Source organism: Poromitra crassiceps (assembly GCF_964638095.1).
Source record: "Poromitra crassiceps genome assembly, chromosome: 8".
NCBI classification, from domain to species: Eukaryota; Metazoa; Chordata; class Actinopteri; order Beryciformes; family Melamphaidae; genus Poromitra; species Poromitra crassiceps.
Window position 1 is genome coordinate 12,802,132 of NC_139629.1, and position 12,662 is coordinate 12,814,793.

Below are 12,662 nucleotides of genomic sequence, written 5' to 3' on the forward strand. Positions count from 1 at the left end.
CCATGCTGAAGACTGACAGCTTAACACTGCACAGCCAGCCATGCTGAAGACTGGCAGCTTAACACTGCACAGCCAGACACGCTGAAGACTGGCAGCTTAACACTGCACAGCCAGCCATGCTGAAGACTGGCAGCTTAACACTGCACAGCCAGACACGCTGAAGACTGGCAGAGGGACAGTCAGCACGGCAGACACAAGACCCAATGCGCGGGGAGGGATTCGGAGAGGGGGGAGGGAGAGGCCAGCAGCTGCGTGTGTTAGCGTTTCCCAGGGCGCGCACACTCTTAACGAAGAGAGACACCTCTGGCAAAACAGGAAGAGAGGACGGTGAGAGGAGGGGGTAGCAGCAGCACAAGGGCACAGCGAGTGCACTGTGCCAGTGCCCCATTGGAGGTTTGGAGCGCTAAGAAAACAAGCGCCACGGCCGAACTTGATGGGGCGAGCAGTGAACATGCAGTCTAGGAGGAGGAAGAGGAGAGGCAGCTGAGCGGCCTGCCAGCCCCCAGATTTAAACCAGAGCACTGGAGTTTGTTGACTTTCTCGTAAGAAGGCAACAGGCATGCCAGCTCCATTTTGATTCACGTGGCTACTTTGCATGAGAGATGGTGAAAGTGCCATTTTAGCCTTTTGTCAATTATCTCAGGCATTTCTCATTTGACAGTCTGTGTGTGTGTGTGTGTGTGTGTGTGTGTGTGTGTGTGTGTGTGTGTGTGTGTGTGTGTGTGTGTGTGTGTGTGTGTGTGTGTGTGTGTGTGTGTGTGTGTGTGGATTTGTGCACTTGCCCGTGCCTGCGTACTTCTCCATATAAACAAATATCTTATTTGCATGACAAAAGTAGGCCAATCCCACACAATGCACAATGAAGCTTACTCATTCTCTGAAAAAGTACAGTATGTACAGTAGATGGAAAGAAGTCTATAAAACTAAATTACATTGTAAGCTGCACACGGTTGATCGTGACAGAGGGTACAAACTTGTGGATAGAATGCTGTTTGGCCCAAAACCTGATCCAGGACTCATATTTAAGTCATTTGAAACATGACTGCAGGAGGCTTTTCTGTGAGTGTTAGGGATGCTGGCAGGGGGAAGTGGCACACTGATAACGTTGGATGGTGCAATTGCTAGTTTACATAATGGATTGAATTATCTTTGAAAATGTACATTCAAGGCTGTGATCCAGACTTAAGATAAGTCAGGAAAATGTCGACTTTGCTCATGTCTGTGATGCCAAAGGATACTAAAGGGACCAAAGAGGTCAAAGATCTAACATTGGTGAATCCATGATCACTGCTGTTTAGGATACAGTTCTTTAAGTTTAAATTAGTCTCTTCCTGCGAGTGGAAAAATTTCCATATAAATTATTCTCTTCCTGTGAGTGGAAAAATGACCATATCCGACCCCAGAATTTACAAATCTGAAGGGTCACAAATAATGGGATGGGACGATCCTCTATTGCAGCCCCATTTAGTGATTTAGACTGAGAAGAAACATTTATTTTTATGATGTGGCCGAAGTCCGAGCTGTCTAAAATGGGGTTTGTCTGTCTGTCTGTCTGTCTGTCTGTCTGTCTGTCTGTCTGTCTGTCTGTCTGTCTGTCTGTCTGTCTGTCTGCCTGTCTGTCTGCCTGCCTGTCTGCCTGCCTGTCTGTCTGCCTGCCTGCCTGCCTGCCTGCCTGTCTGTCTGTCTGTCTGCCTGACTGCCTGCCTGTCTGTCTCTGTCTGTCTGTCTGTCTGTCTGTCTGTCTGTCTGTCTGTCTGTCTGTCTGCCTCTCTGCCTGTCTGTCTGTCTGTCTGTCTGTCTGTCTGTCTGCCTGCCTGTCTGCCTGCCTGCCTGTCTGTCTGTCTGTCTGTCTGTCTGTCTGTCTGTCTGCCTCTCTGCCTGTCTGCCTGCCTGCTTGTCTGTCTGTCTGTCTGTCTGTCTGTACGTATGTATGTCCCCACAAAAGTAGATCAAGCACAGCTCACACTGCTACATGCATGACGTCACGAAACAGAAACTTAACTGTGCCTGATGTATCACGGTATCAAAAAGCACTGACGTTAAAGGAGCTAAAAATATGCTATTTTCAGCCCTCTAGCAATGATAATCTCTTCACAAATACCATGCAAAAATTGCATGCAATTGCAAAAACGAAAAAGAAAATAGTCAATATCTCAGTTTAATGTAGATGCAAAGGGCTGTAGTATGGGAGAAATTGTAGGCCACATTCTCTGTTCACTAGAAATTGCAGTGCATTGTGGGTTTTTACAGTGGACTATATATAGTGAATCAAATTAACAGTTGAGAATTTGGACACTAGTACAAAATGGCCAACACACTATAGTCCACTATTTCTGTAATAGGGAACGTTTCGAACAGGGCTATAGTTATTGAAACATGCCAGCCCGGTAAGTTTCACATTTGTCCGGTAAAATCAATTCTTTAGCGGACTCTTGTCTCCTTCTGCTCAGAGGCACTGCAGGGCACTCAGTCCGTCTTGTCCCCGACACGCCCACTTTTCAACAGTCAAATGAAAATCCTCCAAACTACTGTGAAATAATCACTATACGAAAGATAGAGAGGCTACTCTCGAAATGCTGTTTCAACTGAACTTTAAGCCGTCTATCACCATGGAAGTGAAGAGATTGTACTGATATTGAGGTTTATTCTATATGTTGGCAGCACTGCCGGGACATTTTTGTGTGTGCCCACGTGTGAATGATTCATTCACAAGCTGCACACCTAGTTATACTTGCTATATAATATCCATAGGCAACGATTGCACAGGGAAGCCACACCATTATTAGACTCAGTGTCTTGTTGCCTATTGCAGCTTTAACGTAAGATTCATTTTGATAAAAATCACAAGGACAAGAGGCAATCTACAAAGCAGCCGACCTAAAGAGAGACCATGGCACTCCCAGCTGACCCACAGAGAGACCATGGCACTCCCAGTCGACCCACAGAGAGATCATGGCACTCTCAGTCGACCCACAGAGAGATCATGTCACTCCCAGCCGACCCACAGAGAGATCATGGCACTCTCAGTCGACCCACAGAGAGATCATGGCACTCGCCGTCAAGTCAAGTCAAGTCAAATTTTATTTATATAGCACCTTTCATACACAAAGGCAATTCAAGGTGCTTTACAAAAAAATAATCGAAAAAACAAGCAGCAAAGCAATGCACATATAAAAAACACATAAAAAACACAGCCGACAGTTTTAGTTAAAATATATACTCAAATTAACAAACATGAAACATTATTTCTGTTTTAAATAAGTTACAAGGCACTCTTCAGTATTATTATTACATGTACAGTCCATTTGTTGGAAATGTACAGGAAAAATCTTTTTAAAATTACAGGCCGAGAGAGGCAGTAGTTTAGTAGCAGTTAAAAGCAAGAGTAAACATAAAGGTCTTTAGCTTGGATTTAAAAATAGGCAGAGTAGGGGCAGATCTAATGTGTTCAGGGAGTTTGTTCCAGTTATGAGAGGCATAGTGGGAGAACGCGGCTTCACCATGTTTAGATTTGGTCCTTGGGACAATTAGTAGACCAGTGCCTGAAGATCTCAGGGATCTGGATGGTTCATAGTGTAGAAGCATTTCAGAGATGTAGTGTGGGCCTGACCCGTTGAGAGATTTGTAAACTATTAGCAGAATTTTAAAGTCTATTCTAAGATTTACTGGCAGCCAATGCAGGGATTTGAGAACTGGTGTAATGTGTTCAGCTTTCTTGGTTCTTGTTAGAACTCTAGCAGCCGCATTCTGAATGAGCTGAAGTTGTTTAACAGCTTTTTTGGGAAGACCATTGAAAAGACTGTTGCAGTAGTCTAGCCTGCTAGAAATGAAAGCATGAATTAGTTTTTCAAGATCTTGTTTGGACATATAGCCTCTAATCCTTGCTATATTTTTTAGATGATAGAAGGCAGATTTTCTTATAAGCTTGATGTGGGAGTTGAAATTTAGATCAGAGTCAATAATAATGCCAAGATTTTTTACCTGGTCCTTTGGCTTCAGAGATAGGGATTCGAGGTGAGCAGTAACTTTGAGCCTATCTTCTTTTTTGCCGAAGGGTTATTTACCTCACGCTCGTCGACCCACAGAGAGATCATGGCACTCCCCGTCGACCCACAGAGAGATCATGGCACTCCCAGTCGACCCACAGAGAGATCATGGCACTCCCAGTCGACCGACAGAGAGACCATGGTACTCCCAGTCGACCCACAGAGAGATCATGCCTTCAAATGGAAAGCAGCAGTTGCACTAAAGCTGGAATGTTTATAAAGGTATCCCCGCGCCCACAAACCACTGGTGTGCGCACACACACACACACACACACACACACACACACACACACACACACACACACAGGCCAGAGGCCACAAGCAGACCCACACACAGCAGTGGGAGAACATGGGAGTGTCATATGGTTCTGATGCAAGAAGCCAAAGACAACTGCATGACATCAGCAGGGTTTTGCACCACGAGGCACCATGATACAAGGCGAGTTCAGCTTTGTGAACATCCGGATGTGGGGTGGACTTGTCATAAGATGTATGATGGATGTACAAGTGTTTATTCTAAGTGATTGAACAATGGAGGGGAAAACAAAAGACAAAAGGACCGATGAACAAAATGGTCTACGGTACTTTTGTAAAATGTGAATGTAAGAGAACGGACCTGAACCAAGGTCTCCAAACATCTACCAGCTAGCACCAAAGGATATGAAGATGCATAAAAACATCTTATCCCAGCTAATACCTTCATCTTTCTCATTTGGGCTATTGAGTGCTTGTCAGATATTTACCTCACGCTCGATCCTCCCACGTAGCAGCGGCCCCTTCTCACTCTAATATGGTTTCATCTTGAAGTAGGGCAAAATTCCTTTCTATCCCTCTGCTTTACTGTTTATTTTTTCCCATGGTGCTGGGACAGCAGGATCTGACCTTCCGTTTCCCAGAAAATGTAAACATTTCTCTGATTGGATAGTGGGAGGTCAACACCAAATTTGTATCCAATCAGAGAAATGTTTTTCTGTGAAACGGTCAGATCGCGATGCCTATAAAGGACTATATTATGTGTTTTTTTTCACCCCGAACCATGAGTCTCTACGAGTTACAGTTGCGGAGATACGTCTGCCCTGCATGCAGGACTACAGGAGAGAGAGATGACAGCGGGGGGTTGGGAGTTCCAAGTTACTGACGAAACACTCTGTCAGTGATTGCTGTCAGAATATAGAGCCATTTAACACTTATTTTAACACAAAAACATCGTTGAATGCAGCTTTAACAAGGACGCCGAAATGAAAGTGCCATAGCGCTGCGTAGCTTCAGCGTGGCTTCGGCGTATGGTGTACACTTGAGAACAAATGAGGTCACATGTGGCCTGCGATCTAAAATGAGTTTGAGGGGATATGGGTGGCCCCCCCACCCCCCCACTAGGGAAAAGGGGCCGTAGCTAGAGATAGTAAGGTGGTAGAGAGGGGCGATTCGAGGTGGAGTGGCTAGGGTGGTATGTGTGGTGGGAGCCATAAAGCTGAATGGCCACATCACTGCACCGTGGGCTTCAAGGTTTGCACTTGTTCTTATTTATTTTCCTTGCATTTATTAGTTCATTCTGACACTCATTATTAAGTGTCAGGAGGCACTATTGCTCTGATTTTCGCTCTTTCCTATTGGTCGCTTATAATGTTAGTGATCAAAGAGTTGAAGCTTATTTCCCTCTTTGTGATTTGCATGATAGAGAAACTGGCCCCAAACGATCGTCATCCCACTCTCCCATGGAGCAAACACTTCCTGATCCAAATGACTGAGGCAGCGGGACCCTGTTCACAGGTGCACAGGAGACATGACATGCTGTTTGGCTTGAGGCATGGTGAGTTGGTGTGGATCTGGCTTGTCAATAACCGATTCGATGTACTGCTTCTATCTGAAAGGGCTGTGATGATGTACTTGGCAGTTTTTGGGGAAATGTAGATTTGGAACATTCCTGAAGTGTGGGAACAAAGTAAGTAAAAAATACTCTAATGTTTCCTGGCAGCAAGATGTTCCCATGTTCATTAAGCAACAATGCTGAGGTAACACTTTGTGCAACTTCAGGGGTCTGTAGTGTATTCTGTTTGGACTTTATTCTCCTCGTCCTGTGGAATCAGGGAATGGGTGATTCAGTGAAATCTTTTCAGTCAGATAATATTAGTGTTAGCAGTTTTAGATTAGATTAGATTTATTTCGAACATGGTGAAAAACAAACACAAAACAAAGTAAAAGAATAAGAGAAATATAGGCAAGAAAATGCAATCCAATAATAGTCAATTAGAGTTCACAGCATATACAGCAATTTCTCAAGCAATTTACATTTGAATATCATGCCCGAAAAGGAGTAGGAAGAAGTACAATACTTGTCAAGTCCTAACCCTTATTTATATATATGGGCTTAAATACAGCAGTTAAACATAATGCTTGTTATGTATTCATAAGCTTCACACAATGTACCGGTAATAAAAAGTGTGAAACTTTTAGCAATAAAACCGACTCTGAGCTGCAGTATCAAAAGAGTGCTTTAATCTAATCTTTTTTTCATTATAATGTGGGTCTATTTTTGATTTCCCTGCCAAAACATTAACCCCCCTACTCCAATGCCCTCCAAGAACTACATTAACTTCTCTTCTTCTGCCAAATATCAGCAAAGGGTGCTTAGGCAGGCCCTATTTAAATGTATTTACGTTAGTGTTAACTTTTTCTTAAAGTTATTAAAAACCGGGACTGTCAACTTTAATTTCAAATATGTAACTTATCATCGTCTGTCCAGCTTTCACTCCTTGTTAATGGCTTGCATGTTTTCAAATGAAATGTAACTCATTCATACATAAATAGTCTCTTCACAATAAGTGATTGCATTAGCACTCGAAGCAGGTTATTAGCCTTAGTGGTCTGATCTTAGGCACTTGTTTTACGAACCGCGTTGGTACGTCCACATTACTCATTAGTTTGAGGAAAACAAAACACATAAACCTTTGCTTTAGGAGCACAGTTACGTGAATCCACACTCGGGGCACATTTTATATTTATAAATGTATCTAATGTACAAGATTTAACTGTAAAATATCAGCACGGACATTACTGACTCCTTCTGAATAAAGGGTGTGAGCTTATCCAATTGATCTGGATGTTGAGACCATCTCTCCCTGAGACCCATACATGGTCTGCTTGTTACATCTTGTTAAGCAGAGCTCTGAACTGTTTTCAGATCTGGACCCAGACATGGTCTGCTTGTTCCATCTTGTTAAGCAGAGCTCTGAACTGTTTTCAGATCTGGACCCAGACATGGTCTGCTTGTTACATTTTGTTAAGCAGAGCTCTGAACTGTTCTCAGATCTGGACCCAGACATGGTCTGCTTGTTACATTTTGTTAAGCAGAGCTCTGAACTGTTCTCAGATCTGGACCCAGACATGGTCTGCTTGTTACATCTTGTTAAGCAGAGCTCTGAACTGTTCTCAGATCTGGACCCAGACATGGTCTGCTTGTTACATTTTGTTAAGCAGAGCTTTGAACTGTTCTCAGATCTGGACCCAGACATGGTCTGCTTGTTACATTTTGTTAAGCAGAGCTCTGAACTGTTCTCAGATCTGTACCCAGACATGGACTGCTTGTTACATTTTTTTAAGCAGAGCTCTGAACTGTTCTCAGATCTGGACCCAGACATGGACTGCTTGTTACATTTTGTTAAGCAGAGCTCTGAACTGTTCTCAGATCTGGACCCAGACATGGTCTGCTTACATTTTGTTAAGCAAAGCTCTGAACTGTTCTCAGATCTGGACCCAGACATGGTCTGCTTGTTACATTTTGTTAAGCAGAGCTCTGAACTGTTCTCAGATCTGGACCCAGACATGGTCTGCTTGTTACATTTTGTTAAGCAGAGCTCTGAACTGTTCTCAGATCTGGACCGTCCAACGGAGAGCCTTGTAACCGGGCCAGTTTTCTGTCAGCAGCTCCAAAGTTACGACGGGCCTTCCTTCGCTTCACCTTAAAACCTGTTGGAAAAGGGAAGGGGGGCATATATGTTTACATCTGTGTGCGTATTCATTCATTTTTTATAAAAGGGGTTGACAGCTGAGAGTGTTGTGTGTATATACACGATGTGTGTTTTTCATCATCTTAAAGCCATTTTGACCGAAAGGCATATGCTTAAATGCTTGAGATTTGTTTCTTACACAAATCTAAATGGTGATGTTGATGCCTATGTATGAATTTCTTTCCAAAGCCTTTGCCTTTCCATCAAGGCAAAGTGTGGCTACTTTAAAGAAAATACAAGATCGTCTTTCATTTGTTTAATGCTTTTTTGGTCACCACATAATTCCATTTGTGTTCTTGCATAGTTTTGATGTCTTTACTATTATTCTAAAATGTGAGAAATAGTAAAAAATTAAGAAAAATGCACAAGTCCAAACTTTTGGCTGGTAGTACTGAATCTTTTCTTCTTCTTTGAGTCTTCTGTATGGAAACGTTGGGTGACATAAACCTTGAATGAAGAGACCCTTATCTATACGAGGGATCAGCCGAGCAGCATTTTTGTAAACAAACCGCGTCACTGGGTGGCAATGGCAATGGAACCCTATGGAGCCCAAGTGGCGCGAGGGTGAGTGTCTGACTCTAGCCGGCTAACTCTGTTTACATTTTAAAAACTGCGACAGTTCACACAACTTTAACACGACATGTATATATTATACATCAAACTCTTGAGCTACTTCTGCTCTCACTCAGAATGTCAAAATATGAGCGATGTGATGTATAGTTTTTGAGATATTAACGTTTGTTTGGCACAACTCATTCTATTAACTGCCGCGGGGTTCCGCATTTCTGGGTGGCAAGTGACGTCACGCTGATTCGACCTATAAACTTAAAGCAGCTACGAGCAACTTTTTCGATTGTTATTAAACAGTATAAATTTAATATCAATGCATCACATCTTACCTCTAATAGTCGACGATACCAACGCAGAGTAGTCTCGCTTGAACCCCGAGTGAATCGCCCAGTGTTAGTGTGTCTGTAGCCAGGGCAGATCAGGAATTGAAATGAAACGGTTTGCAGCAGCCACTTCGGCCATAACCACAAAATAACTTCCAAAAAACCTGTTAGAATATAACGAGAGATGTTCCCGCGAGTATGCGTGGCGTTCACATTGTTTATGTTATGTTGCTAGGCAGCGCAAACGGCGTAAAAAGGCAGCTGCGTTTCACTTCCTGGTTTCACTTCCGCGTTTAACTTCCGGGTTACCCGGTCCGGTCGCTCTAGAGAGCCCCCTGTTGGCGCGAGTTTAGACAGACTATAGACTTAATAATCACCTAAGGGAGCAATCTCAGATACACACGGCTTTGGTCTCGTCGACTATTAGAGGTAAGATGTGATGCATTGATATTAAATTTATACTGTTTAATAACAATCGAAAAAGTTGCTCGTAGCTGCTTTAAGGGAGGGCAATGTGAGTTGCACTGTAATCAGTGAGGACAGTCTAGTAGGAGGTAAGGCCTGTGTCAATATTGTCTCAGTATATTTAGAATGTCATGTTGAATGGAGGTACCAGCATAATAGCAAGCTCCAATGGAGAGCAAGCATGAAAGCTGCGTACGGTTTAAAGACTTTGTAGTGTGTCAGTGACATGATAGTTCAAAGTCTCTCACTGCTTGCCAAAACATGTATTACATGTGTTGAATGGGACACATGAAACCTTTTCCCCCCTCTGGTAATCTTTCACTGGCTCTTGCCTATGGGTATTGCATTGCTTTGTCCTACTGTATGTTGTAATAAAAGCCCCGAAAGGGAGGACATGATGAAGCAAAACTCCTGACCTAGTTTTGAAAGACCTCAAAAAGTATTGAGTTAGCCTCCATGTCTTTCTATTAAGGGAAGGAGAAGCTTCAATAATGGGTCATCCAGTTTCACCCAGGGGGTGGGGGGAGGGGCATGGGAGAGTCCAGGGAAAATTGATAAACTTCACCATTATTTCATTTCACAGAATTAGAGAAGAAGACTGACTATTTGGATCATAGTTTCTCTGTTATCTCTCTACCTGCAATAGGATACAGATAGTTATGGAATTCTGGTCAAAATCATATCTAACAATAAAAAAATATTAGATTTGTGCAGAGACAAAATCTCATCACATGGGGGCCTGTGGCTCTAAATGATGTCTTGGACTATTTTCAATAATGAAGACTACTTAACAGCTAATGCCCAGTTCACATCATATCACAGTGCACGCCCCCTTTCTTTGAGGTTGTATAACCCATTCATTGTTAGGCTCGCCCCCTTTCTGTGATGCGGTCTCCTCACCCATTCACAGTTTGCCACTCATGTGGCAATAACCAATCAGCCCAAACCATTCCTCTCCAGCTGATCCCAATCACCTAATCAGCGTAGTATATCAGGGTCCATGTTTTGTACTCTGTTTGCTATGTGCTGTGTATGTGCCATATGTCATTCTCAGTTGCTGATCATCATCCTGAAGCAGTTTTTGCCCCACCTCCTCCCCTGACCACCACCATCGTCATGACTCCTGATTGAAGAATTCCCTATGGGGGATTTCCTATCCTATTCTTCACTGACGACGCCCTCATCATCTCAGGAGAGCGTCATCATATCATGGAGTCATACGCCAAAATTAATTTGTTGTATCATTAAAGACTTGTTAAACTTTCTACTAGTCTCTCATGATTGAATTAGGGATGGGCATTTTAAGTCATTTAAATACTCGAGTACTCTCCTACTATTATGAATGAGTAATCGGGTACTCTGTGTCGAAACAACACAAGTGAACCCAATGGCTCATTTCCACCACATTTTACTGTCCTGCACAGCTCGTCACCACTCGGCTCTAATCGTTTCGGCCCGATGGACGTTTTGCTTCCACCGCGGATCATCTGCCCCCACCCACCCCCGCCCACAGCTGGTCGTCATAGCGACCGCATATCTGTCCTTCGCTTATAGCCGAAGTAGGCTATAACATAACGTTACAATTAAATCCATCCACAGAACTTTTAAACTGTTTATGAAATACTGGTGCCTCTAAATGACCTACAGTGTAAATGGGCAAATGTGACAATCGGCCAGGAGAATGGATATCACTTTGTAGCAAACTCACAGGCATGCGCTGCACTGTGCGGGGACGGGAGAGGCGCAACAGGGTGAAGTCTATACCCCGCGGCCTCTCACCAGGCAAGACCGCGGCTTCACCAAACACCCGCTGCGGCCTAGCGGAGCGCTGCAGCCTGCACTCAGCTACAGAGCTTCCTGAGCAGCGGAATTTTTTCTCTCTCAGACAATTGAACACCCGCCACGATTTTATTTCACCGGAGGCGAAGGCAGCAACACAAAAGACTGATGGAAATATACATAACAGAAAAGAAGGTAAGCCCACTAAACTGGTATGCAGCCGCCAGCATTGCATTGACAGTCAGTAGACAGAGTAAACACGATTCTGCCTGACCAATCAGTCGTCAACAATGTTTTCACGTCACCGTATGAACCCGGGTTCACAGAATAGAACCACGACGAGGCAGGTACTAAAAGTAGCACGACTCGGCCCCAATACAACCCGGGCTGGGATAGTTTTTAGTGGTGGAATGAGACCATTTATCGAGTCGAGCGGAGCGGGATCGCGCTACTACCTGCGGTGGAAATGGGCCTCAAGTTTGCAGTTAATTTTGCATTAGCCAACACACACACACAAAGTCCCAGTGATGATGTCATCAGTGATGTCATAAATTGTGACATCATCAGTGATGTCAGAGGCATTGTGACATCATCAGTGATGCACACATACACACACACACAAGACACACACGTGTGACACACACACACACACACACACACACACACATACACACAAGAGACAGACAGGCACACATGCTCACACAAACCCATACACCAGAGACAGACACACACACACTGATGACATCAGTGATGATGATGATGCTCGGCGAGCTGCAGGACGGGCAAGCTCGCACAACGGGCGAGCCTAGGAATCGAGCATGCGAGATGCCTAGTACTGTATAGTATATAAATGCACTGTATGTGAGGTCCTGGTGTCCATGTGGCATGTGAGTGTGCTTTGAGAAAGTACACTGCTCAATATGTCTTTGCAACAATGTCACAAAGACAAATGACAGCACATTTGTTATACTCAGAGATGAAAGTGATTCTGATTCTTGTTAGTGTTTGGCTCTGAGTGGGGGACAGACCAATATGGGTGTCATCGTGACAGGAAAGATCAGATCACTCTTTCACAAGACAATTATCACCCTTTTTGGCTGCAGTCTGGTCCACTAAAATCAAGGGAGACCTGGCTTCAAAGGACCAAAGAACTTTTCTTCATCACATCACAGACCTTTATTGTTTGTGTTTCCAGCGGTGCAGAAGAGCAACCATTATCATTTATCCCCAATCAAAAGTTGGCTATGGCTCTGTGTCTGGATGAGGATGAAATGGGTGTTACCATGTTAGAGCAGTGCTGGTGTCCAACTGTCTGTGGCCAGTTTACAATGTGAGATTCACTTTTTCCACAACGCAGAAATGTCACAACAATATATTTCAGTAGTGACAATAGATGATTAGAGGACCCGAGACAAAGCATGTTTCCTCATTAGTTACATTTCAAGGTGAATGCTACAGTCGAGGAAAGTTGA